Raw genomic sequence first — 11,984 nt, 5'->3', positions numbered from 1 at the left:
CGAGTCCTTGGACTCCGGCCCGCCCAGAAAGTCTCGTAAAATGTAATTAGAGTTCTGTGTAGTGAAGTTGTCAGCTTTCGGATAACCGAAAACGAGCGTTTTAACAAGTTTAATTGGTGCAAAGTTGCACACAAGTTTATCGAGTGCTCGCAACTTTCTCCAACTTTCCCGAATATTTATATTCCGCCCTCCCCGGCGCCACCCCCTCCTCTGCACACATCTATTTGCATACGTACACGAGATGCATTTCACAATGCTCCTGCCACTGTGAGTGCCACTCCGGAGGACCGGGCTCCGAGGGCCTCCGCCGGAAAGTTGCTACACAATTCGATCAGCGCGCTCCATGCGTAATTGGTTCGGCCGAACAACTCTTTCCGGGTCCTTGTAGTGGCTTTAATAATCGTGTAAACAAGTGGAGGACACTCTCAGCTCGCAACTTACTCCAAGCGAATCGTTTACCGATGGGAGGATTACTAGGACTTTTCCCTTACAAGTTTTTTACAAAATAAATATTATATATTTCTTACTTGGAAAATAAAGCCATAAATCGTTAAGGCATTCCGCTTGAGAATCGGATGAGAATTGGCCAAGATATGGTCATTCTAGGGGGCCATATGGGGATATTGGGGATTCTGCAGGGGGTTCCCCAGGAAAAGTGGGAAGAAAATTGAAAAAATATTTCGTTCTCGGATTTTGATGCAGATCTATGGGGAATCGATCCAGAAATCGATTAAGGTATTCCGCTTGAGAATCGGATGAGAATTGGCCAACATATAGACATTCTAGGGGGCCATATGGGGATATTCGGGATTCTGCAGGGGGTTCCCCAGGAAAAGTGGGAAGAAAATTGAAAAAATATTTCGTTCTCAGATTTTGATGCAGAATTATGGAGAATCGATCCAGAAAGCGTTTAAGGCATTCCGCTTGAGAATCGGATGAGAATTGGCCAAGATATGGACATTCTAGGGGGCCATATGGGGATATTGGGGATTCTGCAGGGGGTTCCCCAGGAAAAGTGGGAAGAAAATTGAAAAAATATTTCGTTCTCAGATGTTGATGCAGATCTATGGGATATCGATCCAGAAATCGATTAAGGTATTCCGCGTGTGAATCGGATGAGAATTGGCCAAGATATGGACATTCTAGGGGGCCATATGGGGATATTCGGGATTCTGCAGGGGGTTCCCCAGGAAAAGTGGGAAGAAAATTGAAAAAATATTTCGTTCTCAGATTTTGATGCAGATCTATGGGATATCGATCCAGAAATCGATTAAGGTATTCCGCTTGAGAATCGGATGAGAATTGGCCAAGATATGGACATTCTAGGGGGCCATATGGGGATATTCGGGATTCTGCAGGGGGTTCCCCAGGAAAAGTGGGAAGAAAATTGAAAAAATATTTCGTTCTCAGATTTTGATGCAGAATTATGGAGAATCGATCCAGAAAGCGTTTAAGGCATTCCGCTTGAGAATCGGATGAGAATTGGCCAAGATATGGACATTCTAGGGGGCCATATGGGGATATTGGGGATTCTGCAGGGGGTTCCCCAGGAAAAGTGGGAAGAAAATTGAAAAAATATTTCGTTCTCAGATGTTGATGCAGATCTATGGGATATCGATCCAGAAATCGATTAAGGTATTCCGCGTGTGAATCGGATGAGAATTGGCCAAGATATGGACATTCTAGGGGGCCATATGGGGATATTCGGGATTCTGCAGGGGGTTCCCCAGGAAAAGTGGGAAGAAAATTGAAAAAATATTTCGTTCTCAGATTTTGATGCAGATCTATGGGATATCGATCCAGAAATCGATTAAGGTATTCCGCTTGAGAATCGGATGAGAATTGGCCAAGATATAGACATTCTAGGGGGCCATATGGGGATATTGGGGATTCTGCAGGGGGTTCCCCAGGAAAAGTGGGAATAAAATTGAAAAAATATTTCGTTCTCAGATTTTGATGCAGATCTATGGGATATCGATCCAGAAATCGATTAAGGTATTCCGCTTGAGAATCGGATGAGAATTGGCCAAGATATAGACATTCTAGGGGGCCATATGGGGATATTGGGGATTCTGCAGGGGGTTCCCCAGGAAAAGTGGGAATAAAATTGAAAAAATATTTCGTTCTCAGATTTTGATGCAGATCTATGGGATATCGATCCAGAAATCGATTAAGGTATTCCGCTTGAGAATCGGATGAGAATTGGCCAAGATATAGACATTCTAGGGGGCCATATGGGGATATTGGGGATTCTGCAGGGGGTTCCCCAGGAAAAGTGGGAAGAAAATTGAAAAAATATTTCGTTCTCAGATTTTGATGCAGATTAATGGAGAATCGATCCAGAAATCGATTAAGGTACTCCGCTTGAGAATCGGATGAGAATTGGCCAAGATATGGACATTCTAGGGGGCCATATGGGGATATTGGGGATTCTGCAGGGGGTTCCCCAGGAAAAGTGGGAAGAAAATTGAAAAAATATTTCGTTCTCAGATTTTGATGCAGATCTATGGGATATCGATCCAGAAATCGATTAAGGTATTCCGCTTGAGAATCGGATGAGAATTGGCCAAGATATAGACATTCTAGGGGGCCATATGGGGATATTGGGGATTCTGCAGGGGGTTCCCCAGGAAAAGTGGGAATAAAATTGAAAAAATATTTCGTTCTCAGATTTTGATGCAGATCTATGGGATATCGATCCAGAAATCGATTAAGGTATTCCGCTTGAGAATCGGATGAGAATTGGCCAAGATATAGACATTCTAGGGGGCCATATGGGGATATTGGGGATTCTGCAGGGGGTTCCCCAGGAAAAGTGGGAAGAAAATTGAAAAAATATTTCGTTCTCAGATTTTGATGCAGATTAAGGGAGAATCAATCCAGAAATCGATTAAGGTATTCCGCTTGAGAATCGGATGAGAATTGGCCAAGATATGGACATTCTAGGGGGCCATATGGGGATATTCGGGATTCTGCAGGGGGTTCCCCAGGAAAAGTGGGAAGAAAATTGAAAAAATATTTCGTTCTCAGATTTTGATGCAGATTAATGGAGAATCGATCCAGAAATCGATTAAGGTACTCCGCTTGAGAATCGGATGAGAATTGGCCAAGATATGGACATTCTAGGGGGCCATATGGGGATATTCGGGATTCTGCAGGGGGTTCCCCAGGAAAAGTGGGAAGAAAATTGAAAAAATATTTCGTTCTCAGATTTTGATGCAGAATTATGGAGAATCGATCCAGAAAGCGTTTAAGGCATTCCGCTTGAGAATCGGATGAGAATTGGCCAAGATATGGACATTCTAGGGGGCCATATGGGGATATTCGGGATTCTGCAGGGGGTTCCCCAGGAAAAGTGGGAAGAAAATTGAAAAAATATTTCGTTCTCAGATTTTGATGCAGATGAGTGGAGAATCGATCCAGAAATCGATTAAGGTATTCCGCTTGAGGATCGGATGAGAATTGGCTGAGATACAGACTGTGTTGGGCCCCTCATCGAAATAGCCAGGAGCTTAATGTATTCCAGCATCTGGTGAGGAAGAGAATACGTTTGCAGCTTTAAGGAAGGTCGTGTGTGGCGGAAAATGAATGCTCTTGAGGCTGGCGGTGACAGGAAATCCACTTACTCCTTTTGAGGATAAAAATCCGAGCCAAAGTTTGGCCAGACAACTTTTGTCATCTCACTGGCAGTGCCCATTCTTGACTCTAAAATTGTTGGATTTTGTTCTCCATTTTTTCGACTTGGTACTACTTCCTGTGTTGCTTTTGTTTTGCTCGGGAAAATTTTCATATTTACAAACTTATGCAGAAAGTGGCAGCCGCTGTTGCTGGCTAATGAAATGCAGTCGCTGATGCACAATCTTCTGTCTGTTCTAACCAAAGCGGGAAGTAAGACAAAAACAGGAGCCCGCCGCGAAAGGAAAGTGTCGGCGGGAACTTTTGCCAGCTGCCAAAACTGGAGACAGTTGATAGCCCCCGGAAGGGCCCGTGGAAGAGGGCTGGGGGGAGGGGTGGAGGGTCCTTGGGAAAACTTGGCCCTAAGTAAATGCTGCAACTGCACAGGAAAAGCTCTCACCTGGCGGCAGGATTCCTCCGCCTGAGCTCTCCTGGCTGGCAAATTGCCCAACAACAAAGGCATCCCCAATTTGCCACTGGTTAGCAAATTGAATTGCTTTTGACTCTGTCACAATCTGGGGGTTTTGCGACACTTGCCGACACAGAAAATATAAATGAGGCGATTGCTTATAAGATTTCTTAAGAGATGAAATGTAAATCATAAGATGCACTTACCAGTTTCAATATTTGTCGGATATAGGATTCATTAATGCCGCGATTCAAGTCTTTTAATTTAAGTCTTTTCGTATTAATGCGATCGCTTATCACTGCACACTAAATATGAACACTGCACTGCCACTATTTATTAATTAATTATTATTATTTCACAAACACAAAACAAAAAGAAAGGAAAAACACACCACTCACTTAAAAAAAAGGAAAAAATAGCCATCGCATTAATATACCACGGATTAATGTTCATTTCATGTCAACACTTTTTGTCAATATTACATTTCACTCATAATTAGTCAATAAAGTCAGAAGGAGACTGTACTCCCTTAGAGTCTCCGCCACCTACACGGACGCCAAACAAAATGGAGGAAGAGACGCCCCCTCGCGAAAGGAGGAGCTCGCAAGGATGTCACTGCACGGATCACATTGATTTACCCGGAATACTGGCAGGTTCGTCATAAAATGGGTAAGAATATTGAATGGCACTACTAATAGGTGAGAAAAACTGTCTTACACACTTTCCAGAGCGTTTTCCGGACGTAAATTGCAACAGTTATGGCTGTTGTGGGGCGCGTCCTTTGCAGGGATACGCCACCCCAAAAGGATCACAGAAAATCTTCTTGCCATGTCACAGAAACACTTTTAAGCACCTCAATATAGTTTGTTCTTCACTGCACCGGGTTCTATTTCATCGATCCAGTGTTTAATAGTGGCTAAATTCAAATTTAAATTCGCCTTAAAAACGGCTGTAAAGCTTGATCGGTAGCCCGGCGAATAATAGGGAGGAGGGACGCCGTTAGTGATGGCCTATGCACCGGCAATCGATATACCTACGAAAAATATCGATACTTATCGATATTGCAATATCAGTGTTGTAAATCGAAGATCACTAGGTAGGAGAAACTATCATAGTGATGGCCTACTTTCTAGCTATCGATATAACGAGAGAATTATCGGTATCCGTAATCTTATCGATATTGGAATCTAATAGTGTTGTAAAGTTGGCGGGTAAAACAAATTTAAATTTCAAAGTGAACAGAGGAGTTAAAAAATAATAAATTCTTTGTTAAACCGCGTAATTTATGGTTTTATTATAAGTTCATCGTTGCTTTATCGTTATATTTAGAGTATTGATATTTTATTTGCTCTTGAAAGTTTCAAATTAAATCTGACAAGAATGTACCTACTCTGAACGCTGCAATGTCAATTTTACAAAATAATTGTAAGATTTTTTTTAACAACAAGGATTTTTAAACAGCTACAGGCCCTTTTTCCGCCTCCAGCATTGCCGAATAACCCCATGGACTGTTCAAGTCTACATAAAAACATTGACAAACGAAATCCTGTGCCTGTCGAGAGCAGAGACTGAAGCCCTCCGAAAGTGGCCTCTGGGGGATGGGGGCTCTCCAATGCCCTCCGATCCGGTTCGATCCGATCCGGACCGATTGTGGGTACACCCCTTGGCGTTGTGAAAACAAAAGTTTGACGGACTGAATGGGAAAGGCCAAGAGCAACAACCCCTCACCTCCGATTTTGTGTCTGTCAGGCTGTCTGGGTCCAGTTTCCGCATTTCCACATTGATTTACGTGTAGGAGGGAACGGGGGGACTGAACACAAGGACTGACACCGGGCTAGCCACTTAACGCTTCACACACCCAAACACACTTATAGTCCAGAGTCAACCCTCGGACCTCTGTTTTTTCATAACTGTCTGCCTCACATTTTATGGAGTTTATTAATTTGAGTGCTTTTCACCCTCTGGTGACATGATTGTTCTTGCAGGGTCAGCTAGGAAGGATACAGGATATGCGATATATACGATAGATGCAGATATTAGATGCCTTTAAGGATCCTATCTAGAAGCAATAGTCCAGGAATTACAATTGGCTGTGACAATTTTGATCCAATATTGGTAAAGCTTTAGATCCTTTTATCAGACTAAGGACTCTTTAAAGACCTTTATTAAATAAAGAGATGAAGTTTCTACCTTAATTTTTACACATCGCTAGAATCGAACAATAAATGGCGATACTTGTTTTATTGAATGACCCCACCAGCACCATCCAACGACCCTGGCTTGCAGGACTCAGACGAAGGACTGGGGCAAAGGTTCTCCAACGCATGTGTCGCAACTGTCAATGAAAGTTAACGGATTGGCTTTCAAATACTGTCCTCCAGTATGTCCTGGCAGCTCTCGACCCTCCCCCGGCCGAGCAGCATCTGTCAGTTGTGTGCCCGGCAATTGATTTGGCTCTGGTCTGCCACGTAGTTTAAAAATATTTTATAAAAATATTGACAAACCCTCGAGCTTGGGTTTGGAATAAAAAAGGACGAAAAGGGGAGTGTGTAGGGACCAAGGATGGCAAATAAATCACGTATACGGCATGTTGTGCGACTGCAGCAATTAGCATGCAATTAGTGGGAGAAAGAAAACGCACAGTCGAGTGTGAGAATCGTGAGGAGAAAGTTTTTGATTTGTGACATTGTCTCTGGCTTCCCAGACCATCAAGGATATGTTTTCCCTGGCGAACGTGCCGCAAGTTCGCTTTTTTCCAGGCCGAGTCAGTCCAGGCCCGAAATGCTTCAACTTTTAATTGCTTCGCCCCGGCAACACGGCTCGAAAGTCAGGCCTTAAATCCGAGTTTAACTTTAAGTTTGGGCGCTCCGTAACTTTTGGCCACAAATTGCCAGACAAGCCGAAACATATAACAATTTGCCAGCTAAATAACAAAACGCCAGCAAGATGCGACAATGAAGGGAGCCGGCAGGACGACAATGATGATGATGATGAGCTGGGGGATGAGTCGGAGGACTCCCAGGACAGGGGGGAGGAGAGTCAAAGCAATGATGACAACATCGCCAGACGGCAAACCACAACAAAGTGCAAATTTATGCCACAATAAATGTAGCCAGTACAGTTCCGGGCCCCCTAACCTTCCTCTACAAAAAAAAGCTGGGGAATTTCAGGCTAAAGAGTTGGCCAAGAGCACTGGTCTGAAAAGGGACTTTGGTCTCTAATATATATAAATGATGCAGTCTACACAGTGAGAAAATGAAGTGTAAATAAGGGTCAAATACAGGGAATCATATAATCAACACTTTAAAACCCGGTACCAAAGACAGGTAGTGTTTCCATTTTAAAGTCTGTCTATTTGTCTATTTGTAGAAATGGCTGACCTTTTAGACTTTCTCTCAGTGCATTTGAGTAAGCTTTGTTATTTCACCCCTTCCCCCTCCCGGGCTGGCTCCTTTTTGGCCCACTTCTAAAGCGTTTGACGAGCCAAAAACGAAATGAAACGAAACGAGACGAGACGACACCTTGAAAGACTGCTCAACCTTAACCCACAACAGACCATAAATAAAACGTCTTCTTGTCTGGCCAACTGAAGTGGCCTAAGCTCGAGAGGGGTGGATGGTGGATGGTGGTGTTCTGCAAGAAGGACCCCTCCGACAGGTGGGATATAGGCAGGGCCGTCGCCGCAATTTTAGTCTCCATAAACTGTCAGGCATCAGTAACTTATCGACCCTTAGCTTTTAAGTGGATGATTTCAGGTTTCAGATTTCCGCACACACACACTCCAGGACACACAAGGATACTAGGACACCTGGGCAGGGCAGGGGAGGAAGTGCGGCAAAGTGGCAAGAGTGGCGACTGAAGGAGGCCAAGTGACGGAGTCCTTGTGTTGGTATTTTGTTTTATTTCACTTTTTCCCTGTGCTCCCTCAACTGTTGTTTCCATCTATTTTCTTTATGTTTTCATTTTTCCACCGTCTCCCGGCCTCATCATCATCATGAGCCAGGTCCTTTTCCGTATCATCGTCATTTTATTTTGTTTCATAAACTCCGGCACTTTCTGGTCAACTTGACTGACTTTTAGCTCGGCTTTGTTGGGACTCCTTTTACCGCCAAGAGTCCTGGAGCTGAGCTAGGAGCTAGGATAACAGCAGTCAGTCGCATAATTATTCACAATAACAGTACCCTCCCGATAGGTGTGCCTTTTTCTGATTTCGCTGGCCGTGCAAGTGTCAAGTGTCCTTAAAAGGATTAACAATGAATGATGGCGGCTTACGCCCGAGGTGTGTCAGCTTTAGTTTGGCCCGAATAGTTCAAGGATATGGGGCTTTAAAAGGGGGATGCCCAACCCTACCCCACCGCCGAAAAGAACTGTCGAAACTCATTGAGACATTGATAAGGTTGCTGGAAATACTCTAGGAAAGTTCTTCCATTTCCATTTGGTCTCTCTGGCACTTAATTAACACCAAACAATATAATTTACCAAACATTCCTATGTCCGAAAACTTTTGTCATTTGCACATCGGCTGTCGGACTTTCCGAAAAAACAACCCATTTCTCCCCACTACTCATTAGAAGAGCTCATTATTGTCAATAGTTGGTAGATAATTTCGGGACCTTTTCCAGGATGCGGCCTTTGTTTTATTCCTCGACCGAATACACACTATACAGAGTCCTTCCCCCGATCGCTCCCTGTTTTCTTTCCATTTGTTGTGCTGTTTTTATTTTCAAAGTCATTACGAAAGTTTGCCGCATCGATAAATGGGTAACCAAAACAGTGGCAGGATGTGCCCGGGCTGGAGCATCCTTCCTGGCCCCGCCCGGCCAGGCCAACTTGTGTTGTCATTATGCGCCCCGGCCGGCCCTCTCCCCGGACTGGCCAGTGGCCTTCCTACCTGTTCCTGTCTGCAGAAAATTTCCAATTGACTGCGGTGCTCCACAACTAATTGCCAACAAATGAGCCAACGAGCTTGTTGGCCGAAGGGAGCGAGAATCAGGAAGGATACGGAGGGGCTACAGGCTACAGGCTGAAAGGGGTGGCCAGTGCAGTCGCTGGTCCTTCTCTGGCCTTGTTTCGGAGAAAGTACCTGAAAAAATAAGACACAAATGGGGCTAATCAGATATTTACAAAGTATTATTAATCAACCATTTTTAGATAAGATGTTGCTGACTTTTCAGTCAGTCTTCCCTTAAATATCTAGGACTACTCATTTTTAAAACCTCTACTCAACTCCTTTCTCTGATTTTTTCTTTCTCTGCATCGGAATAAAGAAGCCAAGAGAAGTAACCTCCCAAGGACTAAACTTGGACTTAAGGACTTTCAAATCAATTAGGCAACGCAGCGCGTTGTTAAACATTGCAAAAAAAAGGAGAATAGTAACGAAGAGAAAGTACGGGAGAACACAAAGGAAAGTTGTTAATTGAAAATGGTGAATGTTCTTGGGTTTTCTTCGATTCCTCTCGCTGGGAGTCAAGGAGTCAAGGAACTGACCCCTGACACGACACAGCCAACCGAATGAACACATCAAAATTACATTTTATTACCCTTCGGAGCACACACACACACAGTGTCGGGCAAACAAAAGGCTCGTTCCTGCCAGTGGGGCAATAAAAAGCCGGGCAGGTCCTGGCAGGAGCACCTGCGTGTCCGTGAAATGTTTTTGTGCGTCCTGTGCGTGACCAAGCCGAAGAAGGACCTCCCCAAAGGACACCCATGACTGGCCCTAATCTGACTAAGGACTACCAAGGCTCTGATTTGTTGTTTGCCGAGGGGGTGGGTTATCTAGGACGTGGAATTTATACTGTATATGATTTTGATTAAATAGTGCGGTTAATTTGGGAATATTTGATTAGCTTAAAGTTGCAACAGAAACCGAGGACACAAAGCCAGGACAAGAAGCCCGACCGAGAAATACGATTGCGAGATGTGAAAGTGATGCCGGGAGAGCTCGACAAACTCGGAAAATTGCCAAGTTGTGCGGCGAATTTGTTTGCGTCACCAGAAAATTAGATGGAAAGGAGCCAGGCGGAGGGCGAAGGACCTTCGGAAGGGTGTGGGGAGCCAAGCCGACGACGACGACCATGGAACCGCAAAAATTCAATTGAAGAAATGCAACAAACGAATTCGATTTCCCAGACAGGCGAACAAGGGGGGCGCTTGCCGGATTGCCATAAAGGGGGCGTGGCAGGGAAGGGCAGGTAAGGTCAGGTTGGCAGCAGCAGCAGCAGCAGTAGCAGTAGTAGCAGCAGCAGCAACGTCAATTCAATATTCAAAATGTAATTTAGCGTAATGCACACACTCGCCCACAAACGCCGAAGGAGCAACAGTCAAGTGCTGCAAGATGAGACGCAATTGCGGCGATAAGGTTGCTCTTCGATTGCTTAGACCCTCCAGATAGGAGGATCCTGTGGACAAGGACTCCCCCCACTGCCCTGACTTGACTATAAATTTCAGCTGGGAGCGTGAAAATGCAGATAATGTTTTCACCTGAAGGCCACGAAAACACAAACACCCACAAAGCAACAGCGGCAACAGCGGCAACAGCAGCAACATCAGGAGCAGCAGCAGAAACACCGAGTAGAGTCGAGAGGATAACGAATAAAGGCCAAAGGATATAGTGTTGCACTCGGCGAGGAAAACGGATATGGCGCTTTAAGCTAAAACGGAAATATTTGTGCAAACCGAATTAAAAAAATAAAGAAAGGAAAGTGTTTCTGGGGGAAAAATGCACACAAAATGGGAAACTTGAGGCCGTCACGGTCAGTCGATATCCTTTCAATGATTAATTCCGGGGAAAGGAAATGCTTTACTCGACTGCATAAATAAATAACAATATCTCAGGCTTAACGCTTGAAGCTCGTTTCAGTTTAATCATGAAAATGAATACTTTTGAGGGAGGTCTTGAATTTACGGAACTCTAGTTTTTGAGTTTGAACTTCAGTTTAATTAAAGGGCCTAAGTATGTGGGCCTTTTGACTCTAAGATATTCTATATTACTTTAAATTTATATAATTGTTTTAATTTAATTCAAGGCCTTGAAAGCATCCTTCACTCTAATTTTAATATAAAAAGAAATAGTGAGAAGGAGGTGCTATTATTTTGAACTTCCACGTCCTGTTTACAAAGCCATAAAGCACAGAAATCAATAACAAATAGTAGGAGAAGGGAAAACTAAGAAATGGAGTCATAGAAAACACAGTCAGAGCCAGAAGTATCCTTCAGATACAAGCACACACACACAATAACACCACACTAACACACAAACACATAAGCCGCGCCAGGACGTAAAACCTTTTAGTTTTATTAATTTCAAATCAGAAACCTGCCTTCGGGGAAGGCGTAAACCGAAAATACCATAAACATTTTTATGAGTTTCATTATGTTATCCTTTTGCCTTGGTAGTGAATGGGGCCATCTTTTTCTGGGCCACCCAAGGGGGAGAGGAGGTGGCGGGGAAGGACATATAAGAAGGTGTCGACGAAATTTACAACAATTACAGACCTTGAACCTGCCATTTCCCAACCAATTCCGGCGCCCAAATTGATCTTGTCGCATAATTCTCGGCAAATTGCCACAGCGATTTGTCTTGTTGCCAATTAGCCGCAGTTCCTGTGGCGGTGGGGTGGCGGGGCTGCGAGGGCGGCAGGAAATTTGCCAGGATGCCACGAGGAGATGCTCCGTTGTTCGCAGTCCTCGGTCCGCAGTCCGCAGGTCGCAGGCCAATGGCAATTGCTGTTGGCGTTTTTAATTAGAAAATGCACCCACCACCCACTCCTAGTCCCCTCTGGCCTCCCTGTGACCATTATCCTGGCACCCCCACAGCCCCCACAACCCCACACCTCCCCGCTCCACTCACTTTCAATTCGCCGCGTCTGTTTCGGTTTGGCAAGGTGTAAAAACTAAT

Source organism: Drosophila ananassae, chromosome XL (genome assembly GCF_017639315.1).
Source record: "Drosophila ananassae strain 14024-0371.13 chromosome XL, ASM1763931v2, whole genome shotgun sequence".
NCBI classification, from domain to species: Eukaryota; Metazoa; Arthropoda; class Insecta; order Diptera; family Drosophilidae; genus Drosophila; species Drosophila ananassae.
This window is presented reverse-complemented; position numbering follows the sequence as displayed.